Source organism: Zosterops lateralis, assembly GCF_965231275.1.
Source record: "Zosterops lateralis genome assembly, chromosome: W".
Lineage (NCBI taxonomy): Eukaryota > Metazoa > Chordata > Aves > Passeriformes > Zosteropidae > Zosterops > Zosterops lateralis.
Window position 1 is genome coordinate 9,532,711 of NC_139801.1, and position 17,760 is coordinate 9,550,470.

Consider the following 17,760-nt stretch of genomic DNA (forward strand, 5'->3'; position numbering starts at 1 on the left):
GCCACAAAAATTTTGGGAAGACTGTTAGCCCAGGGAAGGGACCCCACGGCATAGCAGAAAAAAAAGACTCCTCTCCCTGAGTGAACAAAAAAAAAAGATTAACTGACCAAAATCCCCATGCCCTGTCTCCTTGCGCTGTTGGTGGGAAAGAGGGAGGGACTGGGGGGGAAAAAAAGGTGTTTTAAAGGCTTATTTTACTTCTCATTATCCTCCTCTGACTTTGTTAATAATAAATTTACCTTATACTTTTAAATTAACTTATTTTACCCTTAGAGTGTTTTTTCCCATTCCTTATCTCAACTCATGAGCCCTTTGTTAATTTTTTTCCTCTTCTCTGCCCAACTACAGCAGAAGAGGGTGAGCAAATGACTTTCAAGGGTGTCTGGCATTTGGCCTGTGCCAAACCACAACATAAATTTAACTCAATTTTGAGATATGTGGGAGGAGATAGCACTTTGTACCAATTGGATGACGGGCTCAGTATTCTGGTACATAACTTAAGCAATGATTTACATCAGCTGTTCTTCAAGTCAGACCAGATCCCAAGCATATCAATAACGTTTAAGACTGTACATAGTTTTAAAAACAACAGAATATTTTTGTAACAAGCAATTCTTTAATTTTAAATTGAAAAGGAAACTGACTTTAAACTGTTCAGACTGTGATGGCTACTAATGATATTTCTTGAGACAATTACAAACTATCATCATGTAACTTTGCATAAACTGTTTATAACTTCTACTGGTTTATGCTACTCTCATGCAAAAGTACTCAATATTGACAGACAAAAAAATGTCATCATATCTAAGGTGACTGCTGAATCAGTACCATTTTTTAGCTTGTCAGTAGTCCTTTGAGACCAGAACACAAAACCAAAAAAACAAGGAAAGGGAGGAATAAAAACATTTACTGTAAATGAATTTCAGAAGAGCTTCTGTGAAATGTAGGAAACTGAAAACTAACGCTGTTGAATCATATTTTCCAACTTCTTATCTCTAGAGATTTTATTTTCCTCTCAATTAGAATTTTCCACCAGGCATAAACACCCACTTTTATATATTCAGATTTACATGAACAGAAGCAAGAGCTCAGAAAAGTCTTAAAGATTTTACCATAGTGTCATGTTTTTTCCTAGAGGATCTGGCGGCCTTCACTACTCTAAAAATTAAAATTTTGTACCTTCCTATGTCTTCCCATATAACTTAAAAAAAAAATTACCTCCCTTTTAGTTTCATTCTATGGAAGTAGAGATACCAACTGTTTATAAGATGGATGCTGTCACCGCTGTGAAATCACTAAACTTCCATTCTATTTTTTAGAAAACAGGAAAAAATCACTTTGTAAAGGAACTAGAATAAAATATAAGGTACATAACTGGGTTATTTTATCATGCAGATTTATAGCTTGTCCTGGGTTGCAGTGTAGGATGTACACAAAGTGTTCTATCACCATCTTCATGAACTGTTAAACCAGGTGGGGCAGTGTTCTTCCCAGGCCCCCTTCCTTTGGGGTGTCTTCTGCTAATGGCCCATTAACACCTTGCCCATGACTCACAGGTAACTCCCTCCAGGAGTTATCTCTGCTTAATGGGCCATCAAGGACCCACTTCACGACTCATTATCCCATTGTGAGATGCTCCACCCAGGGGGAGGAGCCAAACATTCTCACTTGGATATAATCTGGGATTTGGGACGGTACAAGCAGCCCTTACCTACTGGATTCCCAGACGACCAGAGCTACCAGACCTTTCTACAGGATCACTGCTTCAGGAAGACCACCTCACCTGGACTGCTTCCACCACCCTGCTCAGGTTGTATTCTGACTCTGTCAGTGGTCCTTTGTGTTATTGCATTTATTTTATTTTACCTTTTTTTCCTTTCTTCTTATTAAAATGTATTTCTGACTTGGAGCCTCTCACTCGTTTTGCTTTCAAACCACAACATAGCTAAAAAGTATTAGGACACTAGTTGAAGGTGGAAAATGAACTTTTTTGGAAACAAAATGTGCTTTCAACAACAGTTGATGTGATTTGAAAGTTGCTTCACTGTAAAAGACCAAGTTTTCAACATTTTACAAAAAGATTCAGAAAATAAGAATACAAAAAATTATTTATCCAATAGCTCATGCGTTTATTAATTGCTTGAAACCTTAGATTGTATTCCCCAGTGTTAAAAATGGGTGGAGGTAATATTTTTCTCCTTAAAATGCCTTTATTAATCAGCTCTTACAAGGGTGGCTCGAGGGATTTTGCAACCGGGTTCGCCCTTGAGGAGGAGGGTCCTGGTCAGCCTTGCAGCCGGATGTTCCTGCAAAGCTGGAGAACTCTTCCCTCGCCGGGAGTCTCCAAGGAGTTCTGATTTCCGTTTGTTTGCCTCGGGGTCTCACCTTTTGTTTGGTATTTTTAGGTTACAGCGAGTTACAAAAATTGTATTAATTAGCTCTATTGATGCTCTATGGTATATACAGCTTAGTACTGGTTTTTGTGGGTTTAAATCTTACTTAGATTTATCTTTATAGGGGGTTTTTGGTGTTAAAAAGGGTCCCAGAATGCATTTGGGATTTCTAATCTACATGTTCTACGGGGTCGCCCCGGTGGGGCAGGGGCTGCAGCGGCTGCAGCAGCCTCATGGTCATTTTGCAACTGGTATCAGCGAGATGGCCGCGCTCCATGGAGAGGGGGTGTCCCGGAGGTCCCGCGGGCTTGATGATGGCGGGGGGGGAGGTGCTGGTGGTGGCGGTGGTGTGCTAGGAGCCGTGGGGGTTTTCCGCGCCGGGCTCAGGCTGGTTCGGCAGCTCGTGCCACGCGGCGGCGGTTTTACAGGCTCTGGGGAGCCGGGCCGGGGTGGGGCGGGCTGTCCCATCGGTAGAGCCACGTCGCCACAGCGGCGGCGGCGGCTGCGGCTGCTCGTGATGGCCGTGCTTTTACGGGGTCTGGGAGCCGGGCCGGGGTGGGGCGGGCCGTCCCGTCGGTAGAGCCACGCGGCGGCGGCGGCGGTCCGGCGGCGGCTCTGGAGCGGGTTGGGTTGGGGGTGGGCTGCCCCGTCAGCAGAGTTGCGGCGGCGGCGGCTGCGGCTGCTTGGGATGGGAGCCGCGGGCTGCCGGCATTTCGCGGGGGTTGGGGCTGGGATAGCCCGCTCCGGGGTCTGTGCAGGTTCTTTTAAGGTGGCGGGCAGCTCGTTCCGGGGTCTGGGGGGGGGCGGTGCAGGCTCCAGCAACCAAGCAGCCCCCCACTCACTGCCCCCTCCAGGGGGACCACGGAGGTGGTTCTTTACTGTTACATTACAATTTAAGATTATTACATTTTAAAATATTAATACACTTATTCTATGACAATCAAGGGTTTCAACTTTTTAAACTTTCAACATTTCTAATTTTCATTTTAATCACCAGGACAAAAATTACAAGGATTTTAAACACTACACTTAGAAGAATTTGGCTGAGAGGCTAATGAAGCAGTGGGCTACAACAGAAAAAAATATGACTGGTGCATTCACATTTGAAATCATGTTGAAATGCAGGAATGTGTCAGTGGTAGTTGACTCACAGGTCCTCTAGCCCTTAGGTTTTTTCTTTCCCTGCTGTAAAGGAGTGTTAGGTTTTTTTCTGTGAGAGTGAGGGTTTTGAATTGCTGCTTTCTCCCCCTCACTGCCCGAAAGGAGCTCTCGATACTTGAAAGTCGAGGTAGTTGTTACGCATTTCTCTACTAAACAATTTCTTAGCACATTTGGAGCTTCTTTCAGCAAAGGCAAGATTCATCTCTGCAGAGCCTGAGATATTTACATCTGCATATTTGTGTTTTGCTTGCAAACAGTTGGATTTTGCAGCAGCAGAAGGGGTATTTTTACCCGACTGCATAGGAGTAATGTATTACTCTTTTTTCATTTCTCCTGCCTAGTGTGTAATTAAGTCAGAAGAATCTGGTTCATGATGTAACAGGACACTCAGCCCAGAATCCAAATCTTTCTATATCATCCAATAATATTTCATTTTTCCCTGTGAAACAAAATCTCCAGAGATGTTTATATTTTTCCTGAGGATTTGGTAGGTAATTACAGGGAAATGTTGTGAACATATTTCTCCTCTGACCACCTTGGGGTCACTTGGAAAGTTCATTTTTAATTATGGATTTCAATTCAAGTTCTGGAATTTCTCCCTTCTCAAGAGACAGGATTTTTCTGCTTTTGTTAGAATCCAATTCAACATTTGAATCACCAATTTCATCAGAGTTTTTCTGAATATTACCATCCCCAGCTGATGTTGTTAACTTTGGAATTTCTTTAACATCCACAGAGTTGGGGATTTTAAATGATGTTAATTCCAATTTTTCTTTCAAGGTTTTGTTTTTTTTCTTTGGATTCTTTTAGCTCTTGTTTTAATTTGTCATGTTTTTTATGATTTCGTTTTGCCACTTATGTGCAGCCTTTAAACATGATGCAAGTGCAAGAGCAACCATATTTTCTCCATTTTTATCTGTCAACAATTCTCGCTGCCCATATATGCACTCTTGGATTTTTTCCCACTAAAACCAGCTGTCCACTGGAAGAGGATGAACAGTGTGCCACCATAAATAGTTTGATAAGACTTTAGTTTGATTGTTTGAATCATTTTCCATTATCCTGCTTTGACTACACCAAAAAATGTTATGAGTGGATGTGGTGGTTTAGATAAGCCCTTGCCTTTTGCCCAGGCCTCTGGCAGCAGGCAGTAGCTTTATTGAGGTGGCCAGCACCCCAAAACCATATCTCATTTACAAGTTCCTTAATAATAGCTAATTTGGTATATTATAGAATGAATTATTTCTTTAATAGACACAAAACTAACAGGCATAAGACAAACTAATACTACACAGGAATAAGGACAAAAAGAGAAAGTAGGTATATATAGCGCGAGGTTAAAGGTACCTATTAATGTTACAGCTAGTGAGAAATAAGGTTGTGATTTGTGTCAATCAAATAGCATGTGTGTCTGTGGGCAATGTGGACAGAGATCATGGGATTATTATAAAGAAGAGTTTTAAGAAAAAAAATCAGCAAAGTAAGGCATGGAAGTGGGGTTTAACAAGGCAACTATACAACAGTAGGCTTTTAGCTAACAGTTTGTTTCAACAACAAAGTTGTAATTATTTGTAATGTAAGCCTTAAACTACCTTGTAGTATAAGTTTTAAACTACCCTTTATATAAGTTATAAATTGTTTTCTTAGTATAGAAGAATTTGCAACCCTTTAACAAGAGGAAGTGGGACTAACAAACTGAGGGGCGTTACAAAGATATTTTGGAAACATGCTGACTTTGGGGTTTTGTAATAACTGAGAGAGAGGGGCCCAGGACAGGTGTTAAGGCATGTTACACTTTAAAGTTGTGAAATAGTTAAGAGGAGGCTTGCAAAATGTATGCTGACTAACAAAATATATATGCTTGCTTAAGCAAATTATATAACCAAAAAATAATGCTAGTGGAAGAAGATATTTTAAAAAGAAGAATAGGAGACTGGAGAGACATCAGAAGACCATCTCGGACCACCTCCTCAACAGATCTTCAAAAACCACAACTGCTGATTATGAAGAAAAGCAAGTAGAAAATAACTGAAAATTTGGGGAAGTGAAGTGCCTAGAATGGTATAAGAAACCACAATTTGGGAGCTGAATTTGTGCGTTGCTTGGGGTGGACACCCTCACACACCCAGCTCTGCAATTTGCTCACTCTCTTTATTGAACAAATTAATAAATTGGCTATATTACTTGATGCATTGTCAAGTCTAGCTTTTCATTTATTTCACAGCTATCAAAGAAATAATATAACTTAGGATTCAATGTACCTTACCATCCAATTGTTGGTCGGGCACACATCGAGATCCTTTCCCTCAATCCCCAGGAAAGTAACCACAGAATCTGCATCCAAACGCCAGGGAGAGGTCTTGAACACTTCCAGGGTGTGTGTGTAGAAGGCTTCTGCCTGTGATAACTTGTGTGTCTTTTATAGTTTGTAAAACAGTGTCTCTCAGTCAAGAATATTTCTTTTCTCTCTTCCCACATGGGCTCTCCAGACTAAGATGTTGATTCTTAGCTGAGGCCTGAGCCCTTTTGGCACCAGAGATGACCCCTTGCTGAGCCTTTCAGCCCCTGGGTTATCTCTTTAAGCACCAACTGTGGTAGAGAGGAGGGGGGTAGATGTCCTGCCACAACTGTATACTGATGGAAGCAGCTTCATGAGAAATGGTAAGCAAATTGTTACAGTTTGTTCAAGTTTTAAAGTTGCTAAGCGGTTCAGTACCCCTTGTTTGGTTTGAGTCCGAGGTTTTGTCCCAAAAGCTGTTTACTCCCCCAGAGCTGTCAGTTATTCAGACCCCGGCCCTTTTTCCTGAAGGTTCTAAGCCAATCTTTCCCCAAACCAATTTTCATTTGTCTGTGTTATAAATGCATATTATAAAGTTGGCTTTTCGCAAATATTTAAATGAATGCTATATGTATAATGTAGAAAGTTTTACTGTATTTTCTTTTATTATTAACAGTGATTTATTAAAAAACTATGGATATTGATCTAATACCAATATCCAACTATGACGGACAAAGACTCTCTAACAGTTTAAAGTTAGAAAGTGTATGTTTATTATGACGCCGGGCAGCGTGCGGGATAGCTCCCAGAAACACACGCGCCATTTACAGATCATCACAGGGTCTTTTATCTACAGGAGTATTGAATACACAAACTACAAATGCATATTCATAGCTCTGATACCTCCCATTCCCCGCTTCGTATGGTAATTAGCCAAAAAGCCATCAAGCATGCGTAGTTTGTTCTTTGAAATGGGTCGGTGGTCTTTTTATAGGGTGGGGTCCCAAAATGATGAAGAAAGATTGTCTTCATCAGCTCTGACTTTTTAACCTTTAGTGTTCGTGACAGCTAAATCCTGTTTTTCCCAGGACTGATTGATTTATGATTGTATTGTGTTCATGGGGTCTATTGATTATTCAGGATGCAAAAGCCTAGTTTGACAGCTTCTCTGATTTATCAGTTCCTTCCAAGAATTATCAGTTCCTTCAGTCTGGCTTCTGTTAGCAAAAGGGAAGTCCTAGCTACATTATCTCAGCACTATCTATTTTGACTACAGTCTTTAATTCTTCTAAATCAATGCCTCAACAGTCTTCGAAATGTGATGAATGTATATTTTCTTTTTGAGATGTAAAATCTTTTTTGTAACATTTAAAACCAGTCAAACCAGTTGCCCAAACTGAATCACACCCTCACCATAAGATAAGGGGAGAGGATCCTCCTACATTCCTGAATTGACTAGATCAAGATAGCGGTGAACCAAAAGCTACAAGAAGGAATTTATTAATCTCCTGGTATCAGAAGAATAAGACATAGGAGGACTAAAAGGCGCCAACAAGCTTTATCTACAAAGAGTAATAATATGTTAATTTAGTGAAATAGGACGAGATGGGAGGAAGCCAAAAACCAAGCGAACATCTGAACTCAAACGAATGTTTGAAAAACGCATATGTAAAAGGTTAACCCTTAAAAACAAAGGATTTGAAAGAGTGGGTGTACTTTCTGGTGAGACACCTCAGCTGGAAACTTTTGCTTTCTGTCTCCTAATTGTCTATTTTTTATTTTTCATTAAACTTATAAACACTTCTAAGAAAGTGAACTTCGTTTTTCACAGCCGTATAATTTGTTTTCCTTTCACTGGTTCCTTATTAGTCCCCAAAAACCTTGTTTACATCCCGCACTTTCCCACCATTGGCCGGAAGCTGTTACTTGCCCAAAATTTTCCGGTTTATAACTTGCTGCGCCCGGCGCTCGCGGTCTGTCTGTCGCCGGAGATTCGGGAAATAAACTCTCTGGAATAAAGACAACAGATCTGCCTTTCTCAATCTTTGTCCTCTGCCTGCGCCGAAGAAAGATATCTAAACCGTAGAGCCGAAAAGCTCAGAGACACCCCGCCCGCAACTCGGCTCAGAAGGAGGTGTCCCACAAAAAATCGTCCGTTGTGGAAATGTGAGCTAGCACAAAAGTTCCGGCAAGGGCGCTATCGAATGACAGGCTACACAGTGACCATCACAGATAAAGTGATAGAAGCAAAGGCCTTGCCATCAGATGTATCATCACAGAAAGCTGAACTGATTGTACTGTTGAGATCTCTAGAACTTGTCGGAGTCCAGAGCATCCCTCTGGGCACCCTGGAAGGTCACAGACTTCGGTAGAGCGGCCTGGGACCCGAAAAAGAGGGTCTGGGGTCTGGCCAGGGGGGTTTGCCTGGCACAGAGCCCAGGAAGACACAGTCTTTGATTTTGGTCCATGTGAAAAACATCTAACAGAGAGAAGAATTGCAAGTCACAAATGTGTAACAGAGAGTAGTGTAGTTATTACCAGGTAGAAAGTTTTGTAGTTTTGGGATTTTTAGAATGTAGGTGCAAGGGGACAAGATGGAGGAATTAGGGTGTTGCCCCGAGTTCTTCTCCTTCTCCCCTGGCATCCATTTTCTGAAGTGACGTGGGCACAAGGTAGTTTGATACGATTGGGTCAAAGTAGAAATGACCCTTCTAGTATAGATACTAGGCATTGACACAGAATGGTAAATAATAAGCACGTAGTTATCTGAATAAAAGCAGAGCGACCTCCCATCGTGGGAGGAGTTGCATCATGTCCGAGCTGCTGTGAACACCTTGGCTGGACACAGAAACTTGTAAGATAAGAAATAATAAACAACGTGAGAAACCAAAAAAACCAAGACCTTGAGATTCCCTTCATTCTCGCACCAAGCACAGACTCAGATTCAAAGCTTTCGGAGGTCAGAGAGAACAGAGGACAGAAAAAGACCCACTCGAACCACCAGCCTGAAATCTCGAGCAAAGAGAAACATAAAACCCGAGAAGAACTGAGCAAGGGAAAGAAGGTGAACATATGGACTGACTCCAAATATGCCTTTAGTGTTGTCCACACCCATGGAGCCATCTGGAAGGAGAGGGAGCTAATAACTTCTCAAGGTAATGAAATTAAGCAGTCTGAACAGATCCTCACAGTCCTGCAGAGTATTTGGAAGCCTTCAGAGGTAGCTATTATGCATTTCAGAGGTTATCAAAAGGGGAAAGCACCTCCTGAACTGGGAAATTGCTTTGCTGATGAAACAGCAAAAGAGGTTGCAGAAAAAGGCATTCTTGTAGTGGTACCACAGAAAGAAATTGATTTGTCAGAGTTTACCCCAATATACAAGCAGAGAGATAACAAATTAATTAAGTTTATTAAGGCTGAGATGAATGAAAGCGAGTGGGCTGTCACCCCAGGGAGACAGGTTGTAGTTCCACTCCTGCTCCTTCGAGAAATAGCACAGTGAGAGCATGAAAGTACCCACCGGGAAACAGAAAATCTTTTAAAACATCTGAGGAAGGTAGTAATAGGAAGAGGAATGACTGATACTGTACAATCTATACCAAGCAAGTGTGAAATCTGTTGTAGAAAAAACTCTGACATGAGCAAGAGTTGTGGTAGGAATAATGAAAATGGGAGCTCCCTGGAGATTATTGGCAAATAGATTTTGCTGAGATGCCACGTAAAGAGGGATACAGGTGTGCATTGGTATTAGGTGACACCTTCAGTGGATGGCCTGAGGCTTACCCCTGTCTCACCAACATGGCAAAGGAGGTCGTGAAAGTTTTGCTCAATCATATAATTCCAAGGTTTGGCATTCCTTTCGGAATGTCATCAGATAAGGGACCACATTTTGTTGCAACAGTGGTGGGGGAAGTCAGCAGGATTCTGGGAATTACTTGAGACCTGCACACTCCATACAGGCCCCAAGCAAGTGGCAAAGTTGAATGTATGAATGGAACCCTTAAAACCCAGATTAGTAAGATCTGTCAAGAAACATCCACGACATGGGTTCAGGCCTTGCCTATAGCCTTACTGAGAATTCACATACAACCAAGGTGGAAAGACAACATAAGTCCCTATAAAATATTATATGAGGTTCCACATATCCCAGGAAAAATTCATATGAAGGGTAGAAATTATTTACAGAAGTATTTAATGGCTTTAAGTTCCACTTTGCAGAAGCTCCAGAGATTTATTGTGTTATCCAGGCCGATAGGACTAGACACACCTGCTCATCCATTCCAGCCTGGAGACTGGGCCTATGTTAAAGGGTGGGACAGTGACCTCTTGCAAGCTAAAAGGAAAGGACCATTCCAAGTCCTGGTGACCACCCTTACTGTGATCAAGGTTGCTGGCAAGGGACCGTGGATCCACTGATCCAGAGTTAAGAAGGCTTCTGCTTCTGAAATCACTGGGAAAACAGACACTGATGCAAATCAGGATGATGTGTTTTAAACTGCTCTTTTCATGTCAGTTATCTGCACAATTGGTAACCATGACTCAGGGTTGGCCCCACGATTTGCATGGGACTTTAGTTCAAAATATATCCAAAGCTCTTAATAAGAGCAATTGCTGGATTTGTACTCAATTGCCACCTCTACATGGGAGTAGTAACTGGCCACTGATTGGCATTTTAATGAAAGCAAACCATACTGAAAGGTGGGAAAGAATCAATAAGACCCTTCTGCCTCCTATACCCATGAGGGGCCTAAGAGATCACAGGAATGATACAGTTCCCTGTGCAATTGTAAATGCCACAGGAAAGGCCATTCTTCCTTCATATTGCCATAAGGCCAAATTCATGGAAATAATAAGCCAAAGAACTGGTTTGGCACTGGCCCAATGCCAGGCACCCATGAAAACTGCTTGCTCACCCTCCCCTGCCACATCTGGGCAGAGGAGGGAAAAGGACAAAAAGTTAACAAAGGATTCCTGAGTTAAGGACCAGGAGAAAATATTTCAAGGGCAAAACGGGCTCAACTTAATTTGCAAAGTGAGTTTATTACTAACAGAATCAGAGGAGGATAATGACCTCAAAACACCTTTCCTTCCCCCCCCTGCCACCCCCCACCCCATCCCTCCTTTGCACTGACAGTGCAGGGAGACAGGCCATGGGGGTTTCGGCCAGTTCATCACCAAGATTTTCATCCACTGCTCCAGGAGAGGAGTCCATCCCTGGTGAGACTGTGGGGTCCCTCCCATGGGAGACAGTTCTCCATGAACTTCTCCGGCCTGAGTCCACTCTCACAAGCAGCAGCCATACTGAAGGAAATAAAGTTAAAAATAACTCCTGGTTATGTGTTAAAAGTTTAAAAGTGTTAAAATCCTTTTAATTGTTGTATAATAAGTGTATTAATGTTCTCAATAATTTGTAATTGTAAGTCCCTGTGGTGTAGCAGTGGAGGCCACCTTCGTAGTGTGAAAAACGAGGTTCACTTTTTAGTAAATTTTAAGGAATATGTTTAATAAAATAATTAAGACAATTAGGAGATAAGAAAAAACTAAAAATGGCTGGCCGGGTGACTTGGCATTCAGCCAAGTCCACACTTTGCTTTCTTAGCGAGACTCGTTAAATACTTTTTTCGTTATATTGATATATGAAATTCTATAAACTAGTTTTCATATTTTAGGAACTGTTTTGCATGGCCTCTTTTTGGGTCTGCCTTTTTAGAGCATGTGTGTTTTATGGTTGTGTTTTTTTTATCGCGTCCAGCTTAGGCTTTGGTCCGTGCTTTCTGCGGGTGGTAGATGCTGATAGTTGGTGTTATCAGTAGCAGAGTCTTCTTTACATGTTTACTGGATGTTATCCTAACCAAACAGACAGTTTAAGCAGCTGCTACATTAACTACTCTCTTTATATTTAGTCTTACCAATAGCAGAAATAAACTTATATCCTTATATCCTTACTATGTTATTAATCATATAGCACACATTTTGCGAAAAGCCAATTTTATAATACACACATATAACAAACTCCACTTCTTCTTTTTATAATTCATTTGGCTTTGAGCCATATTTTTTGGTTTTTAGCTTCCATTATTTCCTTTTATAGACACTTACTTTCCAACTAGTTACTACTGGTGTTCAATTTTTCTGCAATTTATTATTTTCCTAATTATGAATACAACTATCTAATTTGGATGGGTTATAACAGTGACTGTTGATATGGGTATGTGTAATAAGAAAGGAACTTTGGTGTCTTTTTATATAGAACTTTCAATAGTATTTGTAGTATGATTTTGCTAATATCTTATAAGGCAAAAGACAAAGAATGAGTGAAGTGACAGAAAAAGGAATAACAGAGGTTTGGTATGGCTTATACCTTTACTCTTTATGCTTATGGGGTTGCTACCTACAGCAGGAGTATATGATTTTTTTGGTGGTAGGTACAGCGGCCAACTCAGTTTTGCCTTCTATTTTTTTGTCAATTTTGTTTGTTTGTTTGTTTGTTAGTTTTCAGACAAATTGCCTTTGACTTTTTTTTTTTTTTTTTTTTTTAACCGTAATTCTCTCCACTGTTTTTTAGGTATTTCCCACTCAACAGGCACTGGTAATTCCCATTTACTGGGATATATGTACATATGCATCACTAAAAGGCAGTAAAGTCTTTTAATCTAAAGGCTAGCTGCAAAGCCTTTTTAGAACTGACAATTAATTATGCTGACTAGAGCTGCACTTCGAGTAAAACTGCATCTTTAGTTTAGCTATTTTATGTACTGTGACTTTTTCTTATGATCATTTTAATGAAATTAGGGTGTCATCTTCTTTTTTGGGGAATCACTTCTGATACTATTTAATTTTTGAAAGCTTCCACTTTTTTAACTGTAACTAGGATTGAGGGACAGGTTAAAAAGAAATTGAAAGAGAGAGAAAAAATCTACTAAAAAAAATAACTTAAACTACAGAGAGAGAGAAAAAACAAAACAAAACAAAAAAACAACAGAAACGTCTTTTACCTTTTCTGATGTTAGAGTTTTATCATATTGAACGTTTCTGTTGGGCTAATCTTCTGCTCAGCCTATTCTTAGGGCAGGAAGACAATGAATTTTTGCTATTTTAGAAGATTTTCCTTCACTATTTAGGAGAACTTAGAAAGGTACATACACTATAGGATTTATTTCTATTTAAGGCAAACACACTCACTTAATTTGACATGCATTGATTTGAAAGATTAGATACTCTTTAGAAACTTCGATAAGAACTCCCTTTGACAATCAACGCCACTAGTTTTGTGAGTTAGGTCTTATTTGCAGCCAGCTGGAAAACTAAGAAAAAAAGCTTCCAAAACAGTTTCTGCAAAATTTATAGTAACTTATTAAGCAGGGAAATAAATGAAACTACTAAAAAAATTTGCATATACCACAATAATATTTTTAAGCAGCAAGTATTTTGTCATTTATACTATCTCTCCTTATATTCTACAAGAAAATCTGACATCTTCTTATATAAAAAAGAAAACCAAAACACCTTTAAAAGTTTCTTAACAAAGACACACAAAGAACTGCCCATAGAAAAAGAAAAAATAAAAAAAAAACTTCTCAACCAATACCTACATCTCAACTTTTGTTTAAGAGGCGAATGACAAAGTTTTTCTACCTTATAAAGTTATATAATTAGTACTTTAAATTCTTTTTGATCCACCCACTTGAAGAGCAAATCTTTATATCTCTTTTTATGACTTCTAAATAGTAGAAGAAAAATTTGCTCTTGAGAATAAACTTGACAGAACTAGATTTCTATTAGTAATTATCTGTACTTTTTTGTGGGGACAACGCTGCTAGCGTAACTGAAGAATGTTTTGTATTGGTTACAAATATCTGTATGTTTGTGTGTGTACACAAAGGAATCACAGCTACTGTATTAACTTTGACACAGTACTAGTTTAGTTGAAAACTTTTTCCTTAATTCCCACTTTGTCGGGTAGTAGTTCACCTTATATTTTGTGAGCACTAACATATCCTTTTGGTATTTTACATAGGCGCTCTTTTCTGCCCTCCTTCTTTAAACAAAACAGATTAATAAGTAATAAAATGTCTTTAAGTTAGTATGAAAGAAGTACCTTAAACACACACAAAAATAGGAAAAATAAAAGAGGCAAAAACATATTGTTTGTTCTGTAAGATATAAAACCTAAAATAAATAAGCCAAAATGTTAGGGATATGGAGCCCATCTTCTTTTTGAGATTTTTATGTACTTGCAATATTATACAGTGGAGTGACATAAACACTTTAAAAAAACAATATTACATATTTCAATTTTAATTCTCTACACTAGAATTACTTGAAAGTTTATTTTCTTTGTAGCTGTGAAGAAACAGAGGTAGCATTTGACAGACCGGACTGATTTTTAGGTGTTATGCAGAGAAGTAAAACAGAGAAAGTCTTTTGTCTAAAACTTCCAAATTTACTTGAGTCTTTTTTAGTTCATGACCACTCAGCTCTGTTTAAAATTCAACTTTGTATCATTTGGTTTAGATGCTACAGTTTATTTTTGGGTTCTCACACTGGTCTTTTGATTTTGCTGATGTTGATTTAAAACTTGCAGCTTTAGTTTTTCAGCCATACCGCAGCTTCAGTTGCCTGCAATACCTGAAAAAGCATCTTCCCACTGTGGGGTTAAAGAACTTCCTCTCCCATTTTTGCAATTGTAAAGCTATACCTTTTTAACATTAATTTCTCTTTATTTCATAATTTAAACATTGTATCATAGGGTGTTACTTTTAGGTTCCAATTTGGGTTGCATTTGGACTCTCAACATACATTTTACTCATGGCATTTGAGCATAAATTTTGTTTAAAAAATTCCCAATAACAAAAGATCTAATTTCATCCATAATTCCTTCTTCTTTTAATTCCTTCTTATCAAACACTAGAACTCTCACAACTCTTTTGACTCCAATCTCCTGTTCCATTAAAACTATTCCTTCCTATTTCTGAGGTCACCCCCCAGCATTTGATGTCTTATAGCTATCTCTTTAGGCAATTTCAATGCACTCCCAAAACACAAAAAACTAAACCAAACAAAAACAACTTCTAAGACCTCTAAGTATTTCCAAAATTCTCAAAAAACCTTTTAAGACTTCTAACATAAGACTCTCCAAGCTTCTGTCCCACCTTCAGGATTTCATTCAGTCACTGCCTGGTCTCCTCTTTGCCATCCAACATCCCGAACACCACCCCCTCCCTTTTTCCTCCGAGGCACAGAAAACTCATTAGTTCAGCAGCACAGCACCATGTGCTGCATACACCATCTTTCAAAACAAAAACTCCTATTTTACTCTAGCAGTCTATATTACACATACATTCACTTAAGAACAACAATAACAACAACAATAAAAGCTCTTCAAAACTCAAATCGAGACAATTTTGGATTCTAACTAGGCTTCCTGTCTCAAAGAGAAAGTCATTCATTACAGATGTTCCCCCTCTTTCTATTTAGACATTTTAACCGTTTCAACAATTCACTTCTTTAACACAAATAAACTTCACAACAAGCACACCTCTTTAGCTGCACTTACTTCCACTTACACAAAAACAACACAAAAAGATTAGTACCCTTTTTTTAAAAAAAAATTTGTTAGTTTTTACTCATAGGTATTTGACTAACCCCCAGATGTTTTTAGATTATCACACTTTTCAAGCTTTTAGTATTCTTCAACCTGGCAGCCTTTTTCAAAGCTCAGGTGTCTTGGACTTAACACCTGCAAGCCTTTTTTGTGTTTTTATCCTCAATCTGGCAAAAACCTAAAAATACCTATATTTGGCCAAACCCTAAATGCTCTTGGGTCTTATGTAACCCTTTTAATTCAGCAGCAAGTCTAGGTGTCCTTTGCTCTCTTCCTTTAAGGGGTCGAACCCCTTTTTCTGGGACCCCGTCCCAGACTAGGAGGTTCAAACGTTTCCCCCCCCCCCCCCCAGTATCCCGTTTTCAGTGGATTGTATAGGAAAACTATCGGCTCCCTTTCTGAGGGTCCAACCCCTCCCTGGGACCGTCCCAGCCACTTGAGGTTTTTTACAACCCCTCTTTCCTCTGGGATCCCATCCCAATCACTAGGGGGTCACATTCACACTTTTTATCTTTCACTTCACCTCTGTGTTGGCCGTTTCTTTTGTGAGATAACGAACAGCATGAGAAGCCACACCACACTCACTTCACTAGTCTGAGGTACCCAGCCAGTGTCCCATTCACACAGCACGCAGACCCCCCCTTTAACCCGCTCCCCTGAGAAATACTCACAACCATTTTTTTCTCAGGTTTTTCGTGCACGAGGTTTTTATGGAGCAAAAATACTGCAGTTTTAGGGAGCCTTTTCCCTTTTCTTTACTTGCTTTTTTCTTTCTCTTTGCTTGTCTCTTTGGATGTTTACCTGCAATCCCCAATTCTTACTAGGAAAAACAAAGTTTTGGGCCGCCAAAAACTTAGGCGGGGCGCCTCCCTCGCTCTGGATTTTTTGGGGTTTCAGGGACGAGGTATATCCCGGCAAGAGCCCCCAAATTGTGAAAAACGAGGTTCACTTTTTAGTAAATTTTAAGGAATATGTTTAATAAAATAATTAAGACAATTAGGAGATAAGAAAAAACTAAAAACGGCCGGCCGGGTGACTTGGCATTCAGCCAAGTCCACACTTTGCTTTCTCAGAGAGACTCGTTAAATACCCTTTTTGTTATATCGATATATGAAATTCCATAAACTAGTTTCCATATTTTAGGAACTGTTTTGCATGGCCCCTCCTTGGGTCTGCCTTTTTAGAGCATGTGTGTTTTATGGTTGTGTCTTTTTTATCGCGTCCAGCTTGGGCTTTGGTCCGTGCTTTCTGCGGGTGGTAGATGCTGATAGTTGGTGTTATCAGTAGCAGAGTCTTCTTTACATGTTTACTGGATGTTATCCTAACCAAACAGACAGTTTAAGCAGCTGCTACATCAACTACTCTCTTTATATTTAGTCTTACCAATAGCAGAAATAAACTTATATCCTTATATCCTTACTATGTTATTAATCATATAGCACACATTTTGCGAAAAGCCAATTTTATAATACACACATATAACAGTAGTCTCCCTGCAAAAGCAGGGAACAAGTTTGCTCTTTGGAAACCGGTGGACCCCAGCCACCGCCGGGGCCAGAGCCACTGGCCCGGCCCCACCGCCGCTACCGGCGGCCCCGTGCCCCCTCCACCGCCGATACCACCGCCGCCGCCGCCGGAGCCCCTGCCGGCGGCCCCGTGCCCCCACAGCTGCCACAAAGCAGCCGCCGGCGCCAGTGTGGGTCTACCCCCGCTGCTGCCTGCCGCGTGCCCATTCACTGCATGAGTTCCCAAGCACAGCCACCATGTGCGCCCCATCGGCGTGTCTGCCCGTGTGTGTCCCATTGCATTTCTTGCTGGCATGGAAATTAGTAGAACACTCATAAAGCCCCGCTGTAAACCAAGACATATTCGGCACCAAAAGTCCCCCGCCAAAACAAACTGACGTAAAATCTGGACCCACAAAAGACATTACTGAACTGGCTATGCCCTAAAGTGCTGATAAACAGTTTTTTGTATCTCGCTGTAACTTGAAGTGCCCGAGGGGGAGGGGATACCCCCATAGCGGGCCGGTCTAAGTGAGCTCCAGGCACAACTGCGAGGGCGGGGCTCCCAGCTCTGCAGTGACCTAAGGCTGCAAAGCCGAACAGGCCCTCCTCCTCAATAGTGAACCAAGAAGGGTAGACCATCCTTCGAGCTACCCCTTTGAGAGATGATCAAAAAACGCATTTTAAGAAGAAAACATTATCTCCTGCCCATTTTTAACAATACCACATCTGCTGCAGTGTGAATTTCCCCCATGAGCAGCAGTCCTCCCAAAACTTGTGCGATGTGGGTCACTCTTACCACAGGGTGGAGTCCTCCAA